At 38.2% G+C, this 27,757-nt stretch overlaps 1 protein-coding gene across 9 annotated transcripts in view; it reads left to right on the top strand.

Moving 5' to 3' along the window:
* The window catches only part of LOC139963680 (uncharacterized), a 242,444-nt gene that overhangs the window by 130,299 nt on the left and 84,388 nt on the right, over positions 1–27,757 (top strand). For 7 of the 9 annotated variants that reach the window (XR_011791720.1, XM_071964723.1, XM_071964715.1 and 4 more), the window contains one exon: positions 25,808–25,889. The gene's annotated coding sequence lies outside the window, so the exon portion shown is untranslated. Of the gene's footprint in view, positions 1–15,622; positions 15,774–25,807; positions 25,890–27,757 lie in introns of all 9 variants that reach the window. The other 2 variants (XM_071964720.1, XM_071964719.1) reach the window with 1 other exon arrangement.

A 27,757-nucleotide genomic window follows, 5' to 3' on the forward strand; every position in this document is an offset into this window, starting at 1 on the left:
ATGAAAACATATGACTCTCCTTTGACATCACATTGTATGGGCATCTCTTGATTTACAAAACAAGGGATTTGATCACTAAAACTGAAATTTAACTTCTTTACACATTGCCATTTTTTGTAAATAAGCAGCGAGTACTATGCATTTGCAATCGAGCTAAACTTGCAGTGCCCACATCGCTTCCTGTAGCCAATTAGTACTTTCTAACCGAGCCGCGATTCGTTTTGTGACTTGCTTTTTTTTTTGGGGGGGGGTGGGGTAACTATAGAACGGTGGTAGAGAGTAACATTTATTTTTTTATTTTTTAAAATTGTAACAATTTATACATTTTTTCAGTGTGCTCCCTCTCACTTTAGTCGGGCATGCCCCCTACTCACCTCTTTATTAAAAACGAATTGTCATATATTGAGGGATATTGATTTGATTGAGGAAACGAACAAATTGGCGTGCTGAATCTTTTAGATGACTTTCGTGATGAAAAGAACCGTGCCCATCAAGGGTCCTAACATTATGATCCACATTGTCCGCAACGTATTGCACAAAATGTTCTGCACCAATCGGTGGCATATGGATTCCTTGGCATGCCGCTGGGCTCGATTCATACCTTTGAACTTCAGAATACGAAGAACAGAATCCCAGTTTATTCAAAGTATCTATTAGGAACCGAGATCCAAAATGGTGATGCATTTGTATTCCTAATGCAATTTGTAGAGGAGCCATCAAAACCCTGGGTCGTGCAGCTTGGATGAGGGCGTGTCCAATTCAAGATACTTTCACATCATTCTCTTTTCCAACCATAATAGTGTTTAAGAGTAGTTTCAAACTGTCAGGAATAAACTTTAGATTTTGCTCAGTTGACGACACACTTGATGAGGATGGATATCTCAAATGCGATGCTTCTATTTGCTTTATATCACTTTTGATAAGTTTTGCAGCAGCCTCTACAGGTGCGTATCCAGGGGGGGGGCGTTGGGGGCGCGCGCCCCCCGGGTAAGGAAAAGAGGAGAGAAAAAAAAGAGAAGAAAAAAGGGAAAAGGAGGGGGAAAAAAGAAAAGGAGGAGAGAAAGGAAGGGAAAAGAAAAAGAAGAAAGAGAGAAAAAGGAGAAAAGGAGGGAGTAAAAGATAGCCAAGACCTCGGGAAGAGAAACGGAGGAACAGTCATAGTTAAAGCGCTGATCCCTATTATATACACAGGGTAGCCAGTGACAGATCAAGGATTACGGAGGGGGTGTGCGCCTCACCCTACCCCTTACACCGACAACTCCATTTTTGACGTTTCCATTTTTCCTCTCTCACTAATGTATCTATATAAATACTATATATGGTCTATCATAACGCGTGTGTGTTTATGGACGCCTTAAACAATTGTACAATTGTGCTATATGGAACCAACTGTGGCTGGTCTTGAACTCGACCGAGTCATCGGGGAACATGACGCATTTCGGGAAGGGGGCGACCGCCCCCCCCCCCAGCAAATTTTCTTTATGACATTGCTAGTAAATTCAAAATAGACAATGCTTAGATGCAACTTACAAGGCCTGGGACGTGTCATTTTCAGCGATCTGGGAGGCATTTTCGGCCAAAAATTTTCTTGTACGCTTCGCGCCAACTCATGGTGGCGCTTCGCTTAGATAGTTTGCCTACAAGCTTCGCCCCTCTCTTGGCAATAACTCGCTACACGCCTGTTCGAATTTGTAAAGCAAATAACAGATATAACATCATATCAGTGAGCATTGAAATGCATGTTCCACGATGAACAGCCTCAAAAACTGTCTATGTGTGTGTAGTCAAAGGCGTAGGAGCCCAATTGGATTTGGGGCTGTAACGACTTGCCGAAAAAAAGCCAAAGCGCGTCCAACATATCGATGCCAATATCATATATATAAGCAAGCATCGGCCATTACATTGCATGGCATCGTGTACCGCACGGTCCGTGAAAGTTGCACAGTATACCGCCGGATGTTAATGTAAACAACGAAATGTCTTATGTAGATGGAGAAAAAGCATACAGATCCATTTATGTCAAAACACTCTTTTACAGTAGTAATGTCGGCCAAGCTTAGAACTTTATTTTAATTACAAAGGAGATCATTTTTAAGCTATTCATTGCTATTTATTTTTCTTTCAGTAGGTGCCCGAAATAATGGGAAAATATTTGGTTGCGGGGGGGGGGGGGGGGCTGCAGCCCCCGCCTCCTACGGGACCTACGCCTATGTGTGTAGTGTTCGGTTTCGATATACCTGATATCGGAAATATTTGCTATTTTTCATTTCCTTCAACCAAGTTTTATAATAGCCATTATAAGAGGTTTTAATATTTCTACACCAATAAATTAACTGTGTCGGAATTTTCCAAAATTTCCTCACCAAAATTCTTCATCATACTTTCCTCTACTCGTGCAATTTTGACCTGTCTATTAGGGGTTGAAGTGTTTTTTTCTATATTAGTTGTCCATATATTGAATTTTGTGCAACATTATGGGTATGTTTTGAAGTGATTTTTATTCACGAGAAATGTGAATTTTAAATTCTCAACAAATAATGGGCTTAAAACCTTCAAAAGTGGGTTTTCGGATATTGTGGATATCGTAGAATCACCTACAAAAGCAATGATCCATAGGACATGCAATGAGGTCGAACATGATGTGTAACTGGTGACAATCTCCAAAAAGGTTATGGATGGAAAAAAAAAAACTTTTTTTGAAATACTTGGTTCTCAGGCAAAAGTGTTCATCTGGTTGGTCATTTTCAAGCCCGAGAAGTGCCATTTCCGGTGATCTGGGGGGTATCAAAACCAGAAATTTTCTTGTACGCTCCGCGCCAACCGATGGTGGCGCTCCGCTTAGATAGTAATTCGCGCCCCCCGGGTTAGAAAATCCTGGATACGCGCCTGCTCTACTATAAGCAACTTCTCGGAAAATGCGTCTTGATGCCGTGGTCTCTTTGAAAATTCTTGCAAAATTGACCATACTGTGTTTGTGAATGTTACAACGTTTGGTTTGCCGTTAACCTCAGTTATCAAAATTGTATCGCCAAAGTGATCTTGTAGCATTTTCCTCATGTATACAGTGCTATAAGGGTTCGTACAAAACTCTCTCATTTTTTCGACTAGATCGGTTAGAGTAGCTTGTACTTCGTCATTTTCTTTCAAATATTCCGCAACTCTGATAAATGCGGCTGCTTGATGTTCATCTTCGGGGTTCGTATACTCTTAGAATTACCTTGAAAAAACTTTGGAAGCTGCTTATGTGTTCTGAAATTAACGCTGCATGCCTGGTGATAGATTGCATCTGCAGCATGCAAATCGCTCACAAGTGAAAATCTGGCTTTCAACTGTTTAGCCCATTCGTCATCTTGGCCGCGGTCGTCACATGCCGACTCAATTTTCCTTTGAAATTCAAAAGTTTTGACGGGGTAGGCCTGATGACCTTTTTTACCGTTCACTTCAGCATTTTGTCCACAAAAAAGCAGTGTTCACCAAACAAAAACTGTTCAGTTTGTGAACGTAATTTACGCTTTAAACCGCATTCTACATTTGGTTTCAAATCGCTAATAATGGATCGTTTATTGCAATATCGTTTACGACATTTTTTGGTGAAGCCTCTGTCCAACAGATATGGTAAGTTCATCACCACGTTCTTGGCTTGCCTCAATAATACCTTGAACACCCTTCTTTCGCAATGTCACGTCAGGGTCGCAGTCAGTTTCAAAAGAAATCTGACAGATGACGCACACGTCCATCTCATAAAGAAAATAATAAATACAAAAATGTACAATGAAGATATATGTGCAGGTTTACTTTACTTAGTTCACTAGGTTACTGATAGAGCATGAAGGTAGGGATACAACCTAATGACACCCCACACCCCGTAAAGAGAAATAGTGAAAAGCATACGACGACACAGTCACGTTTGTTTATCTTAAGCGACATTTTCAAAAGTATGCAATTATGTTGCAAAGTTTACAAAGATTGTATCTTAATCATCGATGAAAATGCGGTTGTTATCTAAAGAATCCGAATGAATAATGGTTTGGTTAATAGTAATGTATGAAAAATGAAACTTAATGTGGATCAATAAAGAAAATCCATGATTTCTTCATTTTTCCAGCAATTTGTACGTAATTACTAATGGTACGTAAAGGCATCCGTAGCTACAAAATTTTCGAAATCTCGGCATAAGCCTAACCTTGCTTTCGAGTGCAACCCTGACTACGCCTGTTTTAATCGCTCTTTTTTTTATTTGCAAGTTTTATATACTTTATGGTTTTACAGCTGTTTTAACGAATGCAGTTAGACTTATTGGAATATATTACGTCCTTTATCGACCGTTCATTCGCTTATAATAACATTAGGCCTAACGTTATGCTAGCCTATACGTTCGTATTTCGTGCGAAACTAGCCAGACTGCATTTGTAAATGGTAGTTGGGGGTTAGGTTTCTTTGTAACCTTGTGGTAAATTAAAATATACACCAGCAAATGTTCTATTTGCGTGGAGTTCGAATTTAGAAAAGGTCCAAGTCTAAATGTAACTAGGCCTCCAATGTCAGTGATATAGGCTACATCAGTACATGTATTTTGTGTGTAATACCAGCCTAACACCAGTTTAGCGAAGCTATTCTTTCGATTATTTTCTTTCTTTTTGTGCTATATTCAATTGATTTTAAACTACAGAAATGGCTATTACGTATAACAAAAATGTACATCTATTCCTAACCTGAACATTCCACGCAGATAACAGATAGCAAAGACTCAAAAACGTTACATCCTTGCTCAAGTCAAAGGTTTTCGTGACCGAGCGTGCGCGAGTGTAAGCAGTAGGCTGTAGCCACGGCAACGGCTATATAATTGTTTACTGTAGCTGATAAGAAGCATTAGTAAAATCGACACAACCGTCTCTTTTTCTAGCCAAAATTTCGGAAATTGGCAAATGTCGATTTATGTCGATTTTTAGTATGTTACTAAGACGAATTTATTCTATCAATTTGCGTTGAAATAACTTCTGTTGCAATTTGTTTAAGGTTAAATCATAGATTGACTGGACTAAAACCACAGATGTTATGTTGTTGAGTTCTTGGAATTTATATATGGCTACATGCATAAACTGAGACCTCCTCAACGGTTTTACTGTACGTGCATGGAGAAGAATGACATACATAGGTTAACTCTGAGAGATATAACTTAACACATGACCAGAGCAACTCATAACAGAAACAGAAAAACAACAACAAAAACCTACGAAACTTACGCAGTCATGCATGAGAATGCCTTATTTATAGCTTGGAATGCTTTAAAGCAGGCTATAGGTGCAATATGCTTAGCGTGGATGTTAGGTTATTAATTAGCCGACCTGTTTTAAAATAATTCGACCTGACTAAACTCTAATTGGCGAAAAGAGGCGAAGAATGTTAATAAGAGCAGACAACGAATATGGTAGCAGCAACATGGTATGGAGTAGAGTTGTATGTGTTTACGAAATTGCTCTTTGTTGGAGTACGCTGGTGTCAGCGGTGGGATTGACCTGTCTTTCTAGTTGTATGTATTTGTTTGTATCACTGATTCGAAGGATTTTCATTTCACATCGCAGATGAACACGATAACTGCATTGAATAACATTCAGCCTTTCAATTTTTTTTTGTTTTATATAAATTTTATCATATTTTTTATTATAATTTTTCGTGTCATTAAGCTAAGATGCCCATGTACAGACCGATTGATTAAATCGTTCTCCGACAGAGTAAACTTTCGGTTTAAGATAACAACATCGGAGCGATACAATATTGTCCCTATGTATACATGACAAGAAAATCAATTTCACGAAAACATGGGGAGCACTGCAGTTTGGTGACATGCATCGGAAATCAAGACACATCTTTCCACTCTTAAGCCTTCTTGAAACAGCCTCATAAACGTGTACTGAATTGACGTGTTGTGTTCTTCCTGGAAATGATTTTACGCCAAATTTTTATCCACAATTACCTCCTGCCGCGTAGATGTGCTGAAAATGATTTGTCTATTTAATTTGTGTAAAAATCAATTCGCATAATTTAAGCCCTCTAGCCTTGCTTTCTGTGATCTCCCTGCATACTGTATTTAAAAATTTGTGTGCGCATCACGTAATCACGTGTACGCAATGCCTTTACACGATTTGATTAAAACTTATCACTAATAAATCAAGTTAAAACACACAGAAAGTAAGCAAGGGGAAAAGGGCCCTTAGTTTTTTACTCTCGCACGACTTCTAACAGAAGGTCATGGGCGCTTCTCTCGAATAATAATAAATTAAAAAAACTGAGAGAAGAATTTAGAACGTGTGACTTTGTCAAAAACCCAATTTTCACACTTCAATACCCTATGGGTGCTCAAAATGCGAACACGAGACACAAACAAGAAAATAAAATTTGCCCAAACTGTACCCTTGCCGGAAATTCCGATCTGTCCCTGCAAGAATGATCGCCGCACAACTCAACCAGAAATCTCAAGCAAAAGAGAGAAAAGAAAAGAAAAGAAATTGATAAAATGAAAAAAAAAAGAAGAGAAAGTGGGGAAAAAAAACTTGAACGCTGAAATTTACGAGCATTTCGACCATGAACCTGACCTAGACAAAGTCGGTAGGTTTTAAAAATCTGCGATAAATCCTCGCCGAATGTAAAGGGTGCTAAACCTGTCAAGGGAGTTTTAGCGTGCAAGCGGCGATACGTAAATTCTTATTCCTGAATTTATCAAGTGCCATTTTTTTCCTTTTCTTGTTTCCCCCCCCCCCCCCCCCCGTTCGTCATGTCGGTTTTCTAAGTGGGGGAAATTTATTTTATTAAAAGTATATTTGACGCATTAGGATATAGAGAAAATGTGGGTTTTGGCTTATAAGTCGTGTTCCATATAACTTCATTTGTAATGTACATTATCCAGTCAAACGTGACGGTGGTGTGTGTTGTCATTACTTGAGATCGCGGTCAACACACACTTGTCATTAGGGTCCGGAGTGTTTGTTATAATTAAAGGTGCAATGTCGGTTCACTCACTGTAGAGATCTGTGTATAATGTGCGCATCAATGACCTGTCGACCTCGGCGACATGGGTAAATTATATTTCACTGTAGGCACGAATATAAGTACATATCCTTACGTCTCTTATCATAAAACATGGGTATATACACACTGTAAAAGCTCACCAAAATATGACGATCACTTGATAATCCGCATGATAATCACAGCGTATATATTACACACTGTTGGCGTTCCATGAGAATAACAATTATGCATGCCCGCATGTTCTTGAATCTTCTTCTACCGATCATCTAATAGATTCCGTACAAATTTGCTCTTTTGCTATCGCATCGTGAAATATTATTGCATATTTGACCTAAGTTAATTATCAACACTAAGTACGCTATAAAAAAAGGGGGGATTGTTAATGTTTAAACTTCCATAAACTTAATCCAAATGTTGCTGGTCGATTTGTCAGTGTCCTGACATCAAATTCATGGCTACAATAAATAGTGTTTCGCTATATACCGAATATGGACAAAATAAACACATTGTTTCATAATGTCGTTTTGTATTCAACTACCTTTGTAAGTATAATCCATTGTCAAGTATTTTGACCTCGATTAACAAGTTAAAAATGGATTTTTAATCTATTTGCCCATACGTGCCTTCCACCCCTCCCCCTCCCCCTCCCCCCGAAAGAAATACATGTTGGGCTCCTAAAATGTACCCCTTTACTCTATTATCTCGGATACAAGTCTTTTCTGGCAATACATTGCACGTGGTATATCAATTATGCTTGGAATTGACAAGTGACCGTTTTGGATTTTTTTTTGTTAAAGATACAAGGAAACACTCAATAGTTCGTAGTCTTGTTGCTATGGTGACTATAATCAACATACTCTGAAGTTCTTTGACCATAAACTTCGATCATTGCCTTTATTAATTTACAGCCGACGTCAATGGGACGATAAAATCGATAAACTATGAGGGAACTTTCATTTCGACAAAAAGACAAAGTGACGCAACAGTTAGGCTTGTTCATACAACCATAATGTAACGACTGGTGAGCGGAAAAATTGACTGCCAGTTACAAAACAAAAAATCGGTATGTAATTGTACGTAAACATGAAATAGCTATCTAGGGTAAATGGTGCAACGTACGTATCACAATATTTAGCTATATTGTTTGTATATGTTTGTATATATATATATATATATATATATATTATATATATATATTATATATATATATATATATATATATATATATATACATACAACTTCTTGTTTGCCGTCCGTGACTGCTCATTGTTACCTGTGACTGCTGTTTATCGTGATAGTTATAAGCCATAACGTAATATATACTACAGACATTGGTATTGATATGAAAAAAAAGTGGATCAACTTGTGCAGATATAGGCCTACTGAAATTGCACAATACTGTACAACAGGACGATCTAGGCTTCATGAACCTAAGGATTGTGGGTTCATTGTCGCTCGTGAATGAACACCTTCGATCATAACCTCCTTTTAATTGTTTTTAAACAGTCTTACTCTTCTTACTCACGACTTTCTGTAATTGCTCGAGGCTGCTCGATGTCGCTCGTATCTGATCATTGTTGCTCGGGACTGTCCATTGTTACCCGGGACTGTCCATTGTCGCTCTGGACTGTCCGTTGTCGATCTGGACTGCACATTGTTACTCGGGACTGTCCATTGTTGCTCTGGACTGTCCATTGTTACTCTGGACTGTCCATTGTCGCTCTGGACTGTCCATTGTTGCTCGGGACTGTCCATTGTTGCTCGGGACTGTCCATTGTTGCTCGGGACTGTCCATTGTTGCTCGGGACTGTCCATTGTTGCTCGGGACTGTCCATTGTTGCTCGGGACTGTCCATTGTTGCTCGGGACTGTCCATTGTTGCTCGGGACTGTCCATTGTTGCTCGGGACTGTCCATTGTTGCTCGGGACTGTCCATTGTTGCTCGGGACTGTCCATTGTTGCTCGGGACTGTCCATTGTTGCTCGGGACTGTCCATTGTTGCTCGGGACTGTCCATTGTTGCTCGGGACTGTCCATTGTTGCTCGGGACTGTCGCTTGTTGCTCGGGACTGTCCATTGTTGCTCGGGACTGTCCATTGTTGCTCGGGACTGTCCATTGTTGCTCGGGACTGTCCATTGTTGCTCGGGACTGTCGCTTGTTGCTCGGGACTGTCCATTGTTGCTCGGGACTGTCCATTGTTGCTCAGGACTGTCCATTGTTGCTCGGGACTGTCCATTGTTGCTCGGGACTGTCCATTGTTGCTCGGGACTGTCCATTGTTGCTCGGGACTGTCCATTGTTGCTCGGGACTGTCCATTGTTGCTCGGGACTGTCCATTGTTGCTCGGGACTGTCCATTGTTGCTCGGGACTGTCCATTGTTGCTCGGGACTGTCCATTGTTGCTCGGGACTGTCCATTGTTGCTAGCGACTGTCCATTGTTGCTAGCGACTGTCCATTGTTGCTCGGGACTGTCCATTGTTGCTCGGGACTGTCCATTGTTGCTCGGGACTGTCGCTTGTTGCTCGGGACTGTCCATTGTTGCTCGGGACTGTCCATTGTTGCTCGGGACTGTCCATTGTTGCTAGCGTCTGTCCATTGTTACTCGGGGCTGTCCAACGTGCTCTGGACAGCACAGCAGAAGGAAACCAAGTCTTATGTATAAAGTCGTGGAGTGCTCGGTTACGATTGTGAACTGCTCATATGTACATCATCACATTCATTTTACCTACACGAATAGTGGAGTGAACTACTGAAATTATACTGACATAGCGTTTCTACGTTGTTAAGTATTAAACAGAACCGTAATAACGAGAACACAATTAGCATATCCTTAATGAAATTAGGCGCATGCCAAGAAAGTAGGTCTCTTATATATAACCGGAAATGCTTGCAGTATCTGCATTAAATTAGTTATTTATCACATTTAGAGATAAAACTCTTTCTCGATAACCTGTAGTCAAGCCGACATAGATTTGGTAGCAAGGAATAATGAATTATCACCCTTAAATCTTATCGTTTCTTACCAGCCTTGTCACTCATTGAAAACTGTTCAATTTCTCTCATCATATTAATAACCATATCATCAGGCCTGAAGAAATATGACAAAAACATTTCTACAAATTCACATCTGTCACTGCTCCGAACATAAATGCTCAATTAGCGTCCCATGAGCCCTTTTTTTTCATATACCCGGGCGCAATATTCAAAGGCAGAAACAAAATCAACAAGTTTCTATATTCACATACAGAAAACAGACCAAAAAAGAAAGAAAGAAAAGTCAAACAGATTTTGTCGCCTGTATGAAAATGAGATCTCATTTTTTGGTTACAACCCTCTTGAGAAGTTTTCATAACTGAATTCCCAAAGCCATTAACAGTCTGCCCTCATTTTTGGTCATATTTTTGTAAGGAAATACCCGACAGATATGGGTTGAGATTGACTATGGGGGATACAAGCGAGTGAACTTCAGAGCGCCTGGGTGAAAGCCTACCAAGAGTTGAATGACATCACCAAAGTACGGTAGCTTTAGGGGGCTTATTATTAATTACGCTTCAGGGTATGTTATATAGCCTATGCAATTATTTCTAAAGACTTAAAACTGGTAGAGATTCCCACAGACTTGCTCGATTACCAACTCGACAAGGTAAATCCACACTCCTGTATGTGCCTATGTAACGTTAATAGGACACGACGTGCGAGTTAAATGTGTCAGGTGTAGGCTTAAAACACTTCGCACATGGCATGTACGATAGGCAATGAATATGCATTGCATGTTTGTCTTAAGTTGTACGAGCACTAAGGTACGATAACAATGGCTAAGAATACGATGAAATTGTAATCTCATTATGTATAGCCCAATTCATATTTTGCCTAACCACTGATTTTTTTTTTGGTACACAATAATCTACAATAATGCACAAAAGTGTGTACATTATTAAGATCTTCATAAATTATAATAAATTTTATAAGAGCTTTATAAGGTATAATATGTATGTTGACATAACATAATTATAACATTGCACATATACAAGTCATTCATCTCTTATACTTAGGCCTAACTTTTTTTTATATCTGATTTTCCTTAAAACAAAATTCTCAACCAAAGCAAATTTTTGCATGACAGCTAGCGTTATTAATAGATTTTTAATCTCTTTTTAGTTTTTTTTACTTTTGCTTCTAATTAATCTTATAAATTTTTAGTTTTTTTTCGATTATCGTGCAATATATAAATATATATATATATATATTAATATATTTATTAATGTTTTAAATTGTGTGTAAAAGTAAGAGGGCCTGACTTCTTCAGAGGCTGATCAGATCTTCTTCTGATCAGCCTCTGAAGAAGATCCTGCTAGGATCGAAACGTCATGCCTTCTTACTTTTACACGCTCTCTTACACACGCTCTTTAGTGGATAAGCAGTTTGCTAACAGGTTTGTTTTATTTTGTATTAAATTTTGTCTAAATTTTCCCTGTTTGTATGTTCAGATATCGCCATTTATCAACATCAAAACTCCCCCAAAGAAGGTTTCCCTCTCTAAGTTTGACAGCTTGTTATTGTCTTCGTGTGATTGCCTTCCCGGCAAATTGTAAGCCCTCCGTATACGTGATTGATCCAAAGCCCTAAAATACGAACTTTACCAGTTTTAATGCCTCAAAAAAAGCAGTTTGACCTAATTCATGGCAATTTTGCCGGCTTTTAGAATGTAAACACAAGCGTTAACTGCTAATTATCGTTACGAATTATCCTGCACACATTTAACTGCGAGTTTTTTTTTTTCATTTGCGTTTTATGCAGCTTTGCTTTTTGCCTATCGTATAAAGATGAATGTAGTAGGATATATGCGTATTGGCGAGGGTGGGAAAGGGGGTGGGAGCGGGGGAAGCTTGAACAAGTCTTTCTCCCTTCCATCCAATTGAGCAGGTTAAAATGATGTGCTAACATACGTATGTACGTATGTGAGATACGCACAAAATGTATAGTGGCTGCTACAGTTATATTTAAAACAGCAGTTGCTTGTTCTAAACGAAAGTGGATCATTCAGGTACATTCAGGCCCCATATTAACCCGGGTGCCAGGGCTGTAGCCGCTGTTTCGCTTCTCGCCAGGCCTCTAGTGTATGTCACCTTCACGATCTTATTACTTTAAACATGCAGACATCCACAGACATGTTGCTTACTAATTAAAAAAAATGGATCTTAAATCATGTGAAAGGTTACTTCTTTCGTGAACAATTTGAAGTCTGATACAGCTCGGATAGCTATACATAGCTCACTTAAAACGAGACATTTAAGAACCAATCATCTGTGTTACATACGTATGTCTGCCCGTGAGAAACACTGTCCACAAAAATAATGTGATGAATGCTTGCGATTATATGACATGACCTTACCTGGAACTACGTCACGGACATGCGCAGTTTGGACCATGAATCGGTTTACAGAATGTCTTTTACAATATGTGTCGTATAGTAGCAGTCGTCGAAATGTTTTTACAATGGGAGGGAAAGTATCATTGCATTTCGCTCAACGAGTATACAACGATATCGCGTTCGAAACTAAGTCGTTGAATATGCATACGTTCTGCTCGTTGTGCTTTACGTTTACTGGACAAAATAACAATAGGCAACAGGATATATTGTTGTTTGACATTGTGACGTCATACATGAACAATACTTGACAATAACTGTGTTCATCGTTGTGTTTACCAATTCAATAAGGACTCCTGGTCATTTCGGAATCATTGTTTGTTTTAATTTGGATTAAGAGCAGATCTCTTTCCAGCCTAAAGTAAAATCCGGTTTCAATCTTGCTAATGTTATATAACAAATTTCGTTATAAAGACAAACTTTTTTTTTTTGAGCCGTCGTTGCATGACATCTCATATTCTTATTGCGAAATGTATTCATTCAAATAACATGAACGAAGTTATTGAATACATTTTTTTTTAATCTCAGTATATTCTATATACTTCGTTAAATCGTTGAAACAACTTGCTTGTCTACAAAGGACAATACAGTGCCAACTAGTGCCTGAAATTTTAATTATTTTCCAATTAGAAAATTTGCTTTGCTATTTTCAGTTATGGAAGATGAGTGTTATTTCTAGAAATACATAATTGTCCACCCCCCCTTTATTCTTTTGCAATATACAAACGTTTCATGATGTCTCTTCTTGAGCGGTAATCTGTATTTCGACCTGTATATGCAGACGCTATTACAATTCGCCGCATGCTGCCCTCGTTGACTATACACAATAACATTATCTGTTTCAATTGAGTTGTTTGCGCTTGGTCTGCAAGTTTGCAAAACAGACCATTACACAAAATAAGATTGCAAACCACTAAACTAGGCCAGCGGCCCAGATTTTTTTTTTTTTTACCCTCGAATGAAGGTTGGTGAGCGATAAATTACAGAATTCGACTCCAATTCTTATAACATTTCCCCACATAGACACTTTTGCACATTATTTCTAACCACACGTGAAAGAGCAAATTGAAATTTACAAACTTTCGATTTTCAATTCCAAAATTTTAAATCAACTTTTTTTTGACTGGTCCAGTTAATTCCTTAAATTGCCATGAGATATCAGGTTCAAATGACGTCGAAATGTAACCGAAAAAGTTAACCAGGAAACCGTGCACTTTAATTCCAATCATACAAATGTGACTGAAAACAAAGAAACACATTAATTAACTAACAAACAAACAGACAAATGGGAAGCAAAAATATTTGTATTAATACATTATTATATTATTATTATGATTGGACGAAATACCTTGACAGCCCCGTCGAACCATATATCACGACCTTTAAGCTTTCTATAAAAAAAATATAAAAAAAAAACTTGCTCTAGTTTTTTGTTGTTGAAGAAATTGTACATGGTAAGCGTCACAGTTTCAATATGTAAGAAAGATATGGTTGGTTAGGTCAGACGATCATATATGTCATCTTTTACAACTAAAGGACTTACATATATCATAGCTACTGTACGAGATTTTGACATATATAACCGAAGCTGTAACCTAATAGTACACATTTCTTTTTAACGAGATTAACACTATACTAAATTGGACGTTTAGATTTTACTGATTCAGTTTGATTTCGTTAAAGAGTTTTATCGTTACAGCCAGGTACTCCTTTGTGCCCATATCAAATGTTGCCATAGCAACCACTCGTTTTTGGGCCTGTCTGTATATATGATGTCGGGGATAGTCCATGCATGCATGTTTACTAAGTATCTGCGCGACTGTAACTTCGACAAGGCAGAAAAGCGCATGCGCAAAACCGCTAACTTTGAGAATATCTTTGAACATGTTAGCACGATTATTACAATTGTGACTCAGGGTATCCCAAATATGCCAACATCACCAGAAATGGTCATCTAAACGGCAAAAAACATGTTTGATTTTTTATTTGTTTTATCTTGACTGTAACAGAATTTGAGGGCTGAGGCTTCCGGAACTGCTCACAATTTCAGCAGTTTAAAATCACTATACAAATGTCATTTAACCTTCCTGTTAAGATACGTGACAAGTTCCTATCCCACCTCTTGCCCCCGTTCCGAAACCGAAAACTGCATGTTGGATGGAACAGTATTCAATAGGCTAATTCGGAGATTGTATGTGCGCATGCGTTGTTCCAATATGTGACCTTTCTGTACAGGTCAGTCGGTAACCATTCACTGCTATGTTATATACCACCGTATAGTAAGTCTAAGTCATGGACGGTGTTCATTTCACCTAAGTTTTTATTGGCTCAAAACAAATTTGTATGCAGGCTTTTGGAAAAGAAAAAAACACTTTATTGTCTTCTTCATACGATCCTCCTGCCCCAGGTAACCTCTTCAATAGTACTAAGAACTGTGTGTTTAAAATTAATTTATGCTGTTGATTGCGTGTGGGTGGTATGTAACATGTATAAATGCTGTTGTGTCGCGGAACCCGCACGTATGTTAGTCAGCCAATAGGCCGTGAATGTTTGAGACAGGTTTTCGCGAAAAGCTACTTTGACTCATAACTTTCCAACTTTGAGTTATCGGAGTAAATTGTATGTGAAATATCTGCTGATAATTAATCTTGATGTATTAGGCCGCGATGGATTTACAGTATAGTATGTGTTCCCTATCACGTTAGTGTACATACATCACTGTATAAAACTGTAAGATCGCGCATATGCCTAAAACCGAAAGTTAACGATTAACCTTTTGACCTATTGCGCAATGCTTCTCTGCGGTGTAAACTCCAACTTGGTTATTACATCAGTTGGCACTCGAAGCTACAGTTTGTGTTGGGTTGTTATTTTTCTTCGAGATAGATTAATCGTGTGATTCCACAGATTTTTGTCACCAAAAATTTAGGTTACTGTTAAATGTTTACATTTACGAAAATCGTTGTCGTTCCCCGCATAGAGTTTAATAAAGTGAGCAGGTTATGTTTCAAGACATCTCAACTTTTCTTAATATTTTGAATTGAAAACGCTAAATACTTTATACTAAGGCTCAGCACCACATGACCTCTGTAGGTCTCTCTGTCTGTGTCGCTTGTCTGTCTTTGTGTCTGTCAGTGTAGTTCATTATTACTTCTTTTTTTTATTGCAGTTGCGCGCCGAAGTTTGAATGTCGTTTATAGTTATCCGTAGGCCTGGATATGGACTAATTGTCACCTTAATTCGTTAGGGAGCCGTTTACGCCTGTCTCGGGCTGCCGACACACACGGCGGGTTGCTACAGCGGTGACGTGCTCTGCAAAGGTATAAATGCCAAACTTGAAAGTTGTATCTGGGTCACAAGATTTACTCGTAAAAGGTGTGATTTTAACGAGCTCGGTGGAAGCAGGTCCCCAACTCCCTTAGCAGTCATTTATGAAGAAATAAGTGCTCTGTTTGTTCTAGCGGGACAAGTTTTAATGCGAAATGACTGAACAGCAACGGAAAAGAAAATCTAGTTTTTGAGGGGCTATTTTTGCTGAAAGGGGTAAACTCTTTCGATGGTTCGTGGGGCAGCTCCAAATAACTAGTAATGATGTAATGACGCAATAAATCCAAAAAGAAAAGAGTTTGCTTTAAAAAAGAAAATCAATGCTCGCTAAACATTGACACATTGACGCTGTCACAGCATAGTGCGATTTCGGTAGGTCAATGCACATTGCGCCTACACATATATGTATGTATGTATGGATGTATGTATATGTATGTATGTATGTATATATGTTTGTATGTATGTATATATATATATATATATATATATATATATATATATATATATATATATATATATATATATATATATATATATATATATATATATATATATATATATATATATATATATGGTAGTACGGTCCTCAATCTTCAATGACGTATTATACACACACAAAAAAAAGAATATTTAAAGGACTGTTTGGGTGAACACTGCTTTTCGACTATGCTATGACGTAAGAGGAATATATTCCAAGCATCCAGCATGTTATTTCCTAGTTTCCTACATTGAGTTTTCGAGATAGTGATAATTGAAATTTTCACTGTTTGTCAGGATTCTCTACCGTTAAACGTGATGTCATAATTAAACACTGACTACAGAAGGCTTTGTTTCGCCTTTTTTTTTTTGGTCTTTTTTTAAAACTTTATTGTGTTGACTCTTGGATGAGATTTGCTCCTAAATTGACCTTAGGAGATGTTAAGTTAACCATAAGCCAATGACTGTTGTGTATTCATGTGTTAATGGCATCCCAATTTGAAAATGTAGATGTCAACTTTAAAGTCAAACATATTCAACAAATTTGTCAGGCAGGTTCTATGACGTCACACCCGTTTACTTCAAGTTCACTTTTGGAATGAAAACGTTTCAACCGGATGCTGTGGCCGAGTAACCTTCATAGCAGGTGTGGATATGTACTACATTCTAACGGGTGCAGGAGTAATACACGTCCGCTATGCGGGCAAGTGGCCGAGTGGATAAAGGCGGCGGGTGGCATTTGAAGCAATGGGGCTACGCAGTCGGGAGGTTCGGGTGTTCGGTCGAGTGATATTAAGGTGGGTTTTCATCCAAGAGCAATCTACTACGGTTTTCTGAAATGACTTTCTAAATTTGAAAAGATTTCAAATTTGAGATAAATTGTTGAATTGGAAGCATGCACCCGTAATCCATAAGATCATGAATAATTCATGACTTTCCCCTCGTTGAACTACGAAAAAAAAATCGCTCGCGGGCTTCTCCCACATTCGGTCGTGGTCGCTCAAGCGTCGTAAACATAACTGTCTGATTAGAATTAAAGGCACACGTTGCTCTTTGATTGGACTGAATAATATTTTACGTGTTCTAACCTTCTCAGAGTTTGGCAGAATATTAAATTTCTTTCTGCAGTCCAAATTTATTGCACATAAATATATCGCAAGTTAGTAAATGTCATATATTTTAGGCATATATTAACGGACACATTTCTAACGATATATACCAACGTTATATAGTTTGTAAATGTTGCCTATACCAAACCAATTTTCTTTAAATTGCTACAAGTGTCCAAAAATTGTTGCCTTCGGATTTTTATTTCTCAAATTTGTTGCAAGAAATTAAAGTGATAGTCAGATGAGACCAATCCATGTTTCAGGGAAACTTTTGAAAATTACGAGAATAAGAACGAAAAGGTGTAAAATTTGACAATATTTGCCCCCCCCCCTCCTCTTTTGTTTTGGTGTTCCGGACAACTTTGGAAGCAATAATGTGTGTCTTTAGTGACCCCAAAATCACGTGATAGGCCTATGCTAAAATTACGACAGTGTTTTTGAAAGTACCACATCCTTTGAGCATTCTATTTCGGTTTTTGAAATTTTCTAAGCCAAACATTTGAAAAGAACTTTGAGGTACATAGATATAATTAAATATGTAACAAATAGTTTTTGTCCAAACAATTAAACACAGCCATGCCATTCAAAATATGAAAACCTGGAATATTCTAAAAAGAAAGGTGTAAGAAACAGTCGAAATTTCGAAAAATTAAAATATCGAAGATGATATAGTTAAAAACGAAATCTGGGTTGGTCGATGTGAAGGCATATTCGTCGAACAACCCTACTTAGCTTGACTTATATGCGAATTTGGTGTTTTATTTAAATAATTACCCTCATTAATATGCAAGGAATATACAGACGAAATTACGTCATCGATGAGATTTACTGCAGGTTCGTGAAGAAGAAATTATTGACTAAAGACAATAAATAACACAATGCAGTTTCCCGTCAAATTTTGCAAATATTAAACTACGACTTTATATCAGGGGTTCCCTAACTGGGGTGCATGAACCTCTAGGGGGTGCGTGAGTCCATCCCAGGGGGTTCGTGAGAAGTTTCTGAAAGTAAAAAACTAGAGTACTTTTTGTTGAACTAAAATCTGATATATCGTATAATTTAGTAATGTACAAAAATTCGTACCTATCGACAAACTCTTTTCGCGTTCCATACGCATATGTTGCCATAGTAGTACCGTACCGTGCATGTGATAAATAACTGAATTATGAAACATACACAGGCCGCATGACTTTGGTGAAGTTGGTGTACGCATGCAACAGTACGTCGTGAAGATAAAGAGCTGAACTTGAACTTGATCTTTTACGAAGCACTGTTATGCGTATTATAGTATAATAATGACTCAGATCTTGTCTCGAAAAGTTGGGGGTTCGTGGACAACTCTGACATCCACAGGGGGTTCGTGGGGGATAAAGTTAGGGAAACCCTGCTTTATATCATGAAACAAGCAGCCAAATATATTATAAATGGCCACAAACGTTTCAAACGCTGTGCAAACGCATATATATTGGGGTGGGTGCGGGTGGGGTGTGGGTGGGGTGGGAATGGAGTAGTGGTGGTTGTATCGTTGTGGGGTTTAATGGTTGGCATTTTGGGAATACTCAATTGTATTGTAAATTTTCATAAACTTGTCACCATGTTTTTATGTTCATTTTTTTTCATGGTCACACTGATTTTTTAGAGGCAGTTTTATAGCATCACCCACGTAAATCATCGGTCCGCGAACTTATCAGGCCCACGGTTCCAGGTGTACTGAGCCACGATCCACCAGAATCTTCCCCACCCTCCCCCCCCCCACCCCCTTCAGAACCGATGCTCAGTCATACATGACAACTTACTTGGACCATGGACTCCGAGAAGCTCCGAAAATTGTAGGTCAAATTACCGACGTTTAGAAAAGTGCACCGATCTACTACTATTGTACTGGTTCGCGTCCCATAGTTTGTGGATCGACATTGTAAATCAAATTATAACGCAACTCATCGGCTTGAATGTCCTCATTACTGCAACGAAAGTCCCGTTTCTTGTTTTGCATAACTCAATCGGAAATTCCTAACAATTTTTTTCCAAAATTCATTTTTCGAAGAGGTTTTGACCGTCCAACATATTCAAAGACAATTAAGGCATGTTAGAGAACGAAGTTTCGTGGTAAGGTTAAGCTACAGATGTTTGAACAATTTTTGACCATGCATCTTTGGACAGCCTTGCCATTCTTGGGGTGGGGGGGGGGGGTGGGAGGAGGTTGGATATTGATTTCACTGATAAACATTCCATTTCAACTAATGAAGAAATGTGTCGGTATTTTAATAGATGTCCTTTTAAATCTAACAATGTGGTTAATGATAAATGCTAAATTGGAGATATTTGAGTGGATACATATATTTGAGTGAATATATACATATATATATATATTTATATATATATATATATATATATATTATATTCCATGCTATTTATATATATACCATGCTCTATTTTCGTTATAACTATATGTATTTCATATCTATTTTAATTTCAGCTTTCTCTTTTGTATTTTCCTTTCTAATTTTCAAGCCAGTTATTTTGAACCGTAGACCGATCATTACAATACATCTCTCGGTTGAGCAACACTCTTCTCTTTTACCCTTGAAATATTTATAACGTTACCATAGTAACTATGACGCTTTTACGGTCACGGTGACGTGAGGGTGGTTCATGACTTCTCTTCTTGCATGTTGTACACGTGTGCCAAAACGAACGCAAAAAGATTAAAAATGACAATTTAATAGCAAAAGAGGATATAAAATTTCAATGAGGCTTTTAGAATGTGAGAGTTGTTTCTTTTCCTGTTTCATTTCAAAGAAGGAAAAGATGAAGTAAAGAAAAAAAAAAGGACAAAAAAAAAAAAAAAACAGACTATAGAGTCGCAAATAAGCTGACGACTTTTAAACACGAGTCGATCCGTAGCATCTCGAGTTTCGTGAAGTAGTAAGGTCGCAATTTTGTTTTCAAACTGAAGCTGAAAACTGTATCGGGGGAAATGAGGTCGCGGATAATGAAAACGGCGAGAGAGAATTTGACAACCGAATAAAAACGTTTTTGAACTTGGCGGAGGCACGTCTAATAACTGGCATAAGTACGTTCTCATTTCTCACAGTATGTCATGACAGAGACAAAAGAAAAAGTGAACTAGAATTTATGAACGGAAAATAATTAGCTAGCGCTGCATGTCTATTTATAAACGCTCATAAATATTCATGTTTTACTATAGTCTTGTGTGCTACACATTGTGGAAGTATTTAAGTGTTCGTACATTTATACATAGACACTCACTCCCATGTGGCACAGTTATAAAAATGAAAGTGTAAAAAGAATGAGAACGGGTTAAAGGAAGACTGCGGGCGGAAATCAAGTCGTGATATGTGGAAGTCCCAACAATAAATAAGAGTTTTGTGTGCAGTAAAATGTTTCTCTACATTTATAACGTCACATATATACAGTTATCGAGTTATTCACGATAGACGGATTTTGAACTTGTTTGGAACGTTCCTTTAAAATAAACTCGTTGACGATTTCATAGTCTCATTGCAGATGTATAATCGTCATTACTCTTAACTCTTCCAAAAAACAAAACCGCTTCTTTAATATCATCTTACGAGGAGGGCCAGGACCATGAGTGAAATAGAAACATAATCCTTTACTTTATAATGTAAAGCATTACAAATGTATTACATGTAAGGTTCATAATGTTATTAGTGACCGGCCTGTGTGCCTAGAGTAGGAAGTTCAGCCACTTTGATTGATGAACTTCATATTATTGATGTGGTCGTTTGAAAGTGTGATCGAAATTGGATCCTGAACTTATCATAACGGAGTTTCCTGTTTTCATGGTCTATGTTATGTCAACATTACATATCTACACTCACAGCCCGTTTAGCACAGTTTAAAAACAACATTAGAGTGTAAAATAATCGGAACGGGTATATAAAGTAGGATTGCAGGTGGAACTTTAGCCGTGATATGTGCTTGGAAGCCCAACAATAAAGAGGAATTTGAGTGCAAGTAATGTTTCTACATTAACACGCCACACGGATATCGATATATTTGCAATATACGAACGACATTGACGTTGTGTAACACGTTTAATGGCAACATGTATTGGTTATGTACACTTTTGGCACGGCTTGGTTAAATAATTATTAAATATTAAAAATGGAAAAAGCCGAAGGAATTACCAAGATTGTCAGAGTTATCACCACTTTTTAAAGTCTAACCAGATTTCACAATTTTCCTTCAATATACGTTCGCTTATAGGTTGTTAACCAAAACTTGACCCAGGTCAAATTCTCCCGCTCAAAGGTACCACTCCACGATTAGACTTAGTTGTGTTCATTCGGGCAAAAAGAGCTAAAATGACTAATATATACAGTAGTAATGCTTGTTTTAGTATATTATCAGTTATCATCATTGTTTTTCTGCCTTCATGTCAAAGAGCATAGGCCTACATTTTAAGTACAGATGGTGTAAAAATAGGGAGGATCGAAAATGATATAATCCATTTTAGAAATTCTTTGGTTGATATTTACTCCGAGCGATCAGACGGAAGGGTTGGGGTTCAGTATGCTAACCTTGCTCCTCTTCTAGCTCAAAATAATCTAAACGGTCATGATATGGAAATTTGCAAGTGCCATGACAGGCCAACACTTTTCAGCTATGATGTAATGGATAGGATAGGCCTACGCCAGTTGAAATCTTCTATCTATGGTTTGGCGGGTCTTGAAAGTGACGAGTTTAGTGTGTAAGTCAATGAAAGTCAATGAAACTATTAACTGTGGTGCGAAACCCTTGAACTTTTCGATCAAATTAACGCCGCAAGTACAAATTGTCGAAATATAATGTCGAATTGCGGGTTGACTTTACATATGATATTCAATTCGAGGTAAAAAATAGATGGCATCCGTGGGAATTTCTGTCTCCTTAACACATGGGGATGTGCAAGGATTATTTATAGTCACGTATAGTCAGTCCCGTGTACGTTGCTTCTGTGATAAGCCTATGCATCAACTTCATAGCCCAGTGTACGTTGCTTCTGTGATAGGCCCATGCATCGCCTTCGTAGACATGTATACGTTGCTTCTGTGATATAGGCCTATGCATCTCCTTCATATATTGTGTACGTTGCTTCTGTGATAGGCCTATACATCTCCTTTGTATGCCCTTCGTATCAACAGAGACGTAATGTAATGATTGGTCGTACAGTTCATAATATCTGGTTCGATAAAAAAGAAGACACAAAAGAGAAAGTAGAGAGGAAGAGAGAAAAGAAAAGAACAACACCATAGAATATGCTTTACACATTTACAACAGTACGACAGTGTTCGTTAGGCTACATTGGCTAGATTCAGTTCTAAAACAATTGGGGGAAGAGTTGTTTCCGTTTCCTTGCATGCATTATACCGTTATATGTTTCCTCTGCATGTGATAGGCCTATACATCTCAATTCCATTACATTTGCTTCAACGGAGGTAGGTCTTTACCTATAGCCTATGGCCAATATTGTAGTGGTATAATAATAGGACCCGTGACGATAATAATATGCAATTAATAATACCCTATACCTAAAAGTCATAATGATCCGTGTTGAAAGGAATCAGGCGTATCCTAAATTTAGAAAAGAATAAAGAAAACTTCTCGATGGGACACGAAAAACTAGTTCATCTCCATGGCAACTGCATATCCAATCAGCTTTATAAGTATAGATCTCTGGTCATATCCGGTATATATATATATATAGTCATGTATATATGATACCTATTGTGACATAAATACTTCCTGTGTGTATAGTTATGACATATAATATATATATATCAGCATATAGAAACATAAGGCAATACATACATATATATGTGATTGCAGGTTGGCACATGGTACAGAATTGTCTATCCATTTCAGCTTCCTAGTCTTACGAAGATTTACTGGTCGACTGGCCTTTAGTACTACAGTAAAAAAAGGAGAGAATAGTTTGAGTTTGTTTCGTTAAGTACTCTGAGGGGAGGATTTTAGCCACAAAACTAACTTTAATGTGCTATACATATATGGTTCAATATACACATGCCTTTTTTTTGGTCCAGGTTAAGTTACAATATCTGCACAACTTTCAGTTTACGAGAAAAGTTCCCTTTCAATGCATGGAAAGTGAAATAATCAGAATGACTGCACCACTCAGGCATTACGGGAGGGGGTGGGGTCACGGGCTGCAGCCCCGGGGCTCTGGAAAGTAAGGAGCGGGCCGGGAATATATGGGATATGTGACATAATTGACCCCGGGCCAGGCCTGGCTCCCTTTGTCCCTAGGCTGGGACCATCTAATGGCACCCTTTCAGTTATTTATCACTTTTCCTTACTTAGGCATATATTATGAAGATGAGGAAACATAATTTTTTGCATCCCATATTTCCCAGAGTCCCCTAAAGATCCGGAATTCGGGAGCTGTACCCCCCCCCCCCTCCCCTCTGCTGAGACTTGCTAGTGATATAATATAGAGTGACTACAGGAATGATATGCCTATACATGCAGGAAGCTCAATTTCTTACAATTTAGTCCACCATAAATCGCACGATACAGATATAAAGTGGAAAAAGTTTTCACAAATCTACATTCCTTTTTATGGGATACATAATATTAATCCATATTGGATTAAACCATTTTACAAAACGCTCATTTCTTCGCAAAGAAAGCGTGGACTCATAAGCATAAATCTTTTGGCTCGATGGACGGTTATCCGTTTATCGTCGTATCTGCAAATATTATATACACAGGCATAGTTAGAAACAAACTTTAGTAATCCAAGGTTTCATTAAGACACAAAATACAACTTAAATGCTTTATTCAGGCAATTATAGAAAATATTCGTATCCAACAGAATAGTCTAATTCAATGGCTGAAGTGTGATGGACTCCATAAAGCATTAATTCACCGGCGTGGTGTCAGCTACTTTCAAAGTGTCCTACTTATAATCACAGCTATATACACCTTGGTGGTAAGTGGATCCTGAACGACCGAGGTGCCCCCGGAAGGGAGAGGAAGCGAGCCGCAAAATAGCACGAAAAAAATATTGTTTCCCTTTTTCCATATCTAATTCCAGTGCCACGTGTTAGTAGTAATAACTTCCATTGACCTATAGGTATCGTCTGTTTCCTTGTATTGGTGTGAAACTTTCCCACCAAAATAAATAAATATTAATTTAATTCATTACTACATGTGATTGCCAGCACACCTTCACAGCAGTAGAAAAAATTACACAAGCACACACCCACCCACCCATACGGTATGTTTACTGATTTCACTAGTAATGACATTCCAAGATATATTTAGACCTATATCATGGCCACCACTTATACATTTGCCACTAAAAACGTCTATTCTCACAGCGGTTATTGCACGATGTTATAGAAACTGTGATTTTTCTCCCTCGAAAATTTCTGATGTATGAAATTATGAATTGAGGTCGGCATTGCAGTTGGGACAATTTTGCACTTCTGTTCCACTCTATATGTGTCCTCTGATACCATGTTTCAAAGCACCCACACTGACAATATATGGACAGTTAAAATCCTAACCGTTAATCTGATCGAAGGAGAATGTTCATATACTACTCATATTATGTATACTGTCGGTATACGAGTGCCTCGAAGCATAACAAGAAAGCACAGTGTAAATAAAACTGAGTGTTGTGATAGTCTACCTACCATGTGAATAAATGCTTTCTCATTTCACGCCTATATATAGTGACGTCACCATCTATAGGTGCAGGTGGTGTGGCACTCCCTGCCCGCCCTACCCAATCCGACCCTACCCCACCCCCTCCCATCCTCACGCACGACATAGTTTTCCGCCGAATGACTGTAACCTTTTGTCGGGGGAAAACTCTCATGTCGGGAAAATCATAACGTTTGTCTGGAAAATTCTCCGAGTGATCAGAAAACATATCAATAATTTCAGTTTTATCATCTGTGAACTGTAATTATGATCATTTTATAAGATTGGTCATTGGTATAGAGTCAATGCATCTATCGTATTTGTCAACTCGTCGAAAAACGTAAACCACGGTCTTCACAGGAAACCATGCATTGTAACTCCGTTTATCCTAACGACGATTTATCTTAAAATTTTAATATTTGATTATACAAAATGTCGAGATAGACAAATCGAAATTAAATATTTGTTAGTAAAAATGGATCACTTGATGTTGGAATTTTAATATTGTAGTGTCAGCGGGTAGCGTGCATGACAACAGTGGGTTTGTCGTTTTTGCTATAGCAATCTATGATGTTGTCGTTTGTCGTTTGAAACTTTCTGTCGGGAAAACTAATTTTGTCGGGTTAAAATGTCACCTTCCCCTTCCCCATCCCCACCCCTTCCCCATTCTTCGAAACTTAATGGCGCCCATCAATGTGTCCATGTAATCCAAAAGTTACAATTTTCTTTCTCTATTCATTTCTCAGCATTCGTCATTATGTGATGTGCACGCAACCTTTATATATGTTATACAAAACGTGGGTATTGATGGGCGCCATCGGTATAAAGGTAAGCAAATACGATCTTCTGTTATTTTTGTCAAAGTATATATAGGCTGTAGGTCTACATATATACCGTGCATAATATACATATCCCAACTACAAAGCTAGGCCTATATACGTCCGCTTAAGGGATGGCTTTGTTTTCTGTATAGCCTAAATAAAAGTTTCCTTTTTTCGTTTTCATGCCTTCCATGCATACTTCCACAAGATTTATCAAATGAAAACAATCTTGAGACTTGGGTATAAAGCATACATAAAAAAAAGTCACGGCGTTCTGTCTACGTCGCTTGTTTTGTGAACAATTTTTTGGTCTGCAATTGCACAGATGATTCCTAGTCAATACATGCAGTGCATTTATAGAACGTCATTTGTGTGTTTATGTCCCATGGACTCGAATGACGTCACCGTTGACACAGGGGAACGCCCCTCCCCTCGTGCAGACTGTCCCCAACCCCCAATCTCTGCCACCTTCATATGTACACAAACTTCACAAGTTATGGTATACATAAGTATTGCGCCCCTCCTTAAACTTCCCCCTCCCCTCACCCCTCCGACTCAGAATGCCTGGCTGTGAGCGGCCTGCACTGCACCAATGTATTATTTCCTGGTATTGCATATGCATGAGGGGGGTGTATTTCCGGTATAACGTCCCCATGTTGTTTGCTTGCTTGAACATTGTAATGAAAATGGAAGATTAAACAATGTTTTTCGTTGATTACTATTCTAAAAAATGCCTCGATACCGGGTATTTCATACCAATCTTCCTCAAGGAAATCATTTTCATATGGAAAATGATCAACAAAATATGGATATCTTTCTAACAATGAAAACAAGGCAACTGTTCACGGGTACTACTTTAGTGTGCAGTTTGCCGTCCCAATTAAGCGTCCCGACTGTAAGCACGAATTAGTGAAATGCAGCTTTTTATATAACGAGAGGAAATTTTTGTCCCGATTTGAAGGAAATGTTATCATATAAAAACACACACATAAATTAATTAATTAATTAAAGGGGCTCAGCGTTGATACCGTTATCCAATTTGTTAGTGAGTGTTGAAAAGAAAACACAACTAACCGACTGATCAGGGAGTTGTTTGGGACTGACAAACTCCACGTTTAGCTATTTATTTGGATATAAATGCATCGGGAAATGGGCACAGATGAAGCAGGGTCAATGTCATTGTACGCTACGGGTGTTGTCTGGCCGACAAGCAACATTTCAGGATTAATTTGTCGTAAAGGATGGGATGCGAGTCGACTTAACATGAACCAATAGCGAGGGTGGAGTAATTGAGGTTAAAAGGTCATATTTTGTGGGATCTTCCAACCCCCCCCCCAAAAAAAAATGGCAACGTCCTAAGGAATTTAGCTTCTGTTCGATTTGACCGTGACTTGCACTTCCAATGATCTATAATAGGTTGTTGGATTACCGCACGGTGTGTTTCATTACTAAAATATTTACAAAATAAAACAAGACTGTTAGCAAACTGCTTATCCACTAAAGAGCCTGTGTAAGAGAATGTGTAAAAGTAAGAGTGCCTGACATTTCGATCCTAGCAGGATCTTCTTCAGAGGCTGAATGACAATTAGTTACAGTAACAGAAGGGACAAATACACACACAGAATACAAACAGGTTAATGAGCACGGTGAACAGAATGAGATACATGTAAGGGGATTAGTAGACAAGGGATGGAGAGAATAAAGAATGAAACCAACAGGGGGGGGGGGTGGGGGGGAGAGGAAAGTAATGTAAAATATTTACAAGCAGTGTACACTACATGGTACTATACGGAGATTTATATATCGCATTTAGTCGATTGGTTTATCAAATCTTATAGCAGGTATCACTCGACCTATACAATTATTGAGTCTAAG

The sequence above is a fragment of the Apostichopus japonicus genome, chromosome 22 (assembly GCF_037975245.1).
Source record: "Apostichopus japonicus isolate 1M-3 chromosome 22, ASM3797524v1, whole genome shotgun sequence".
In the NCBI taxonomy this organism is placed as follows: domain Eukaryota; kingdom Metazoa; phylum Echinodermata; class Holothuroidea; order Aspidochirotida; family Stichopodidae; genus Apostichopus; species Apostichopus japonicus.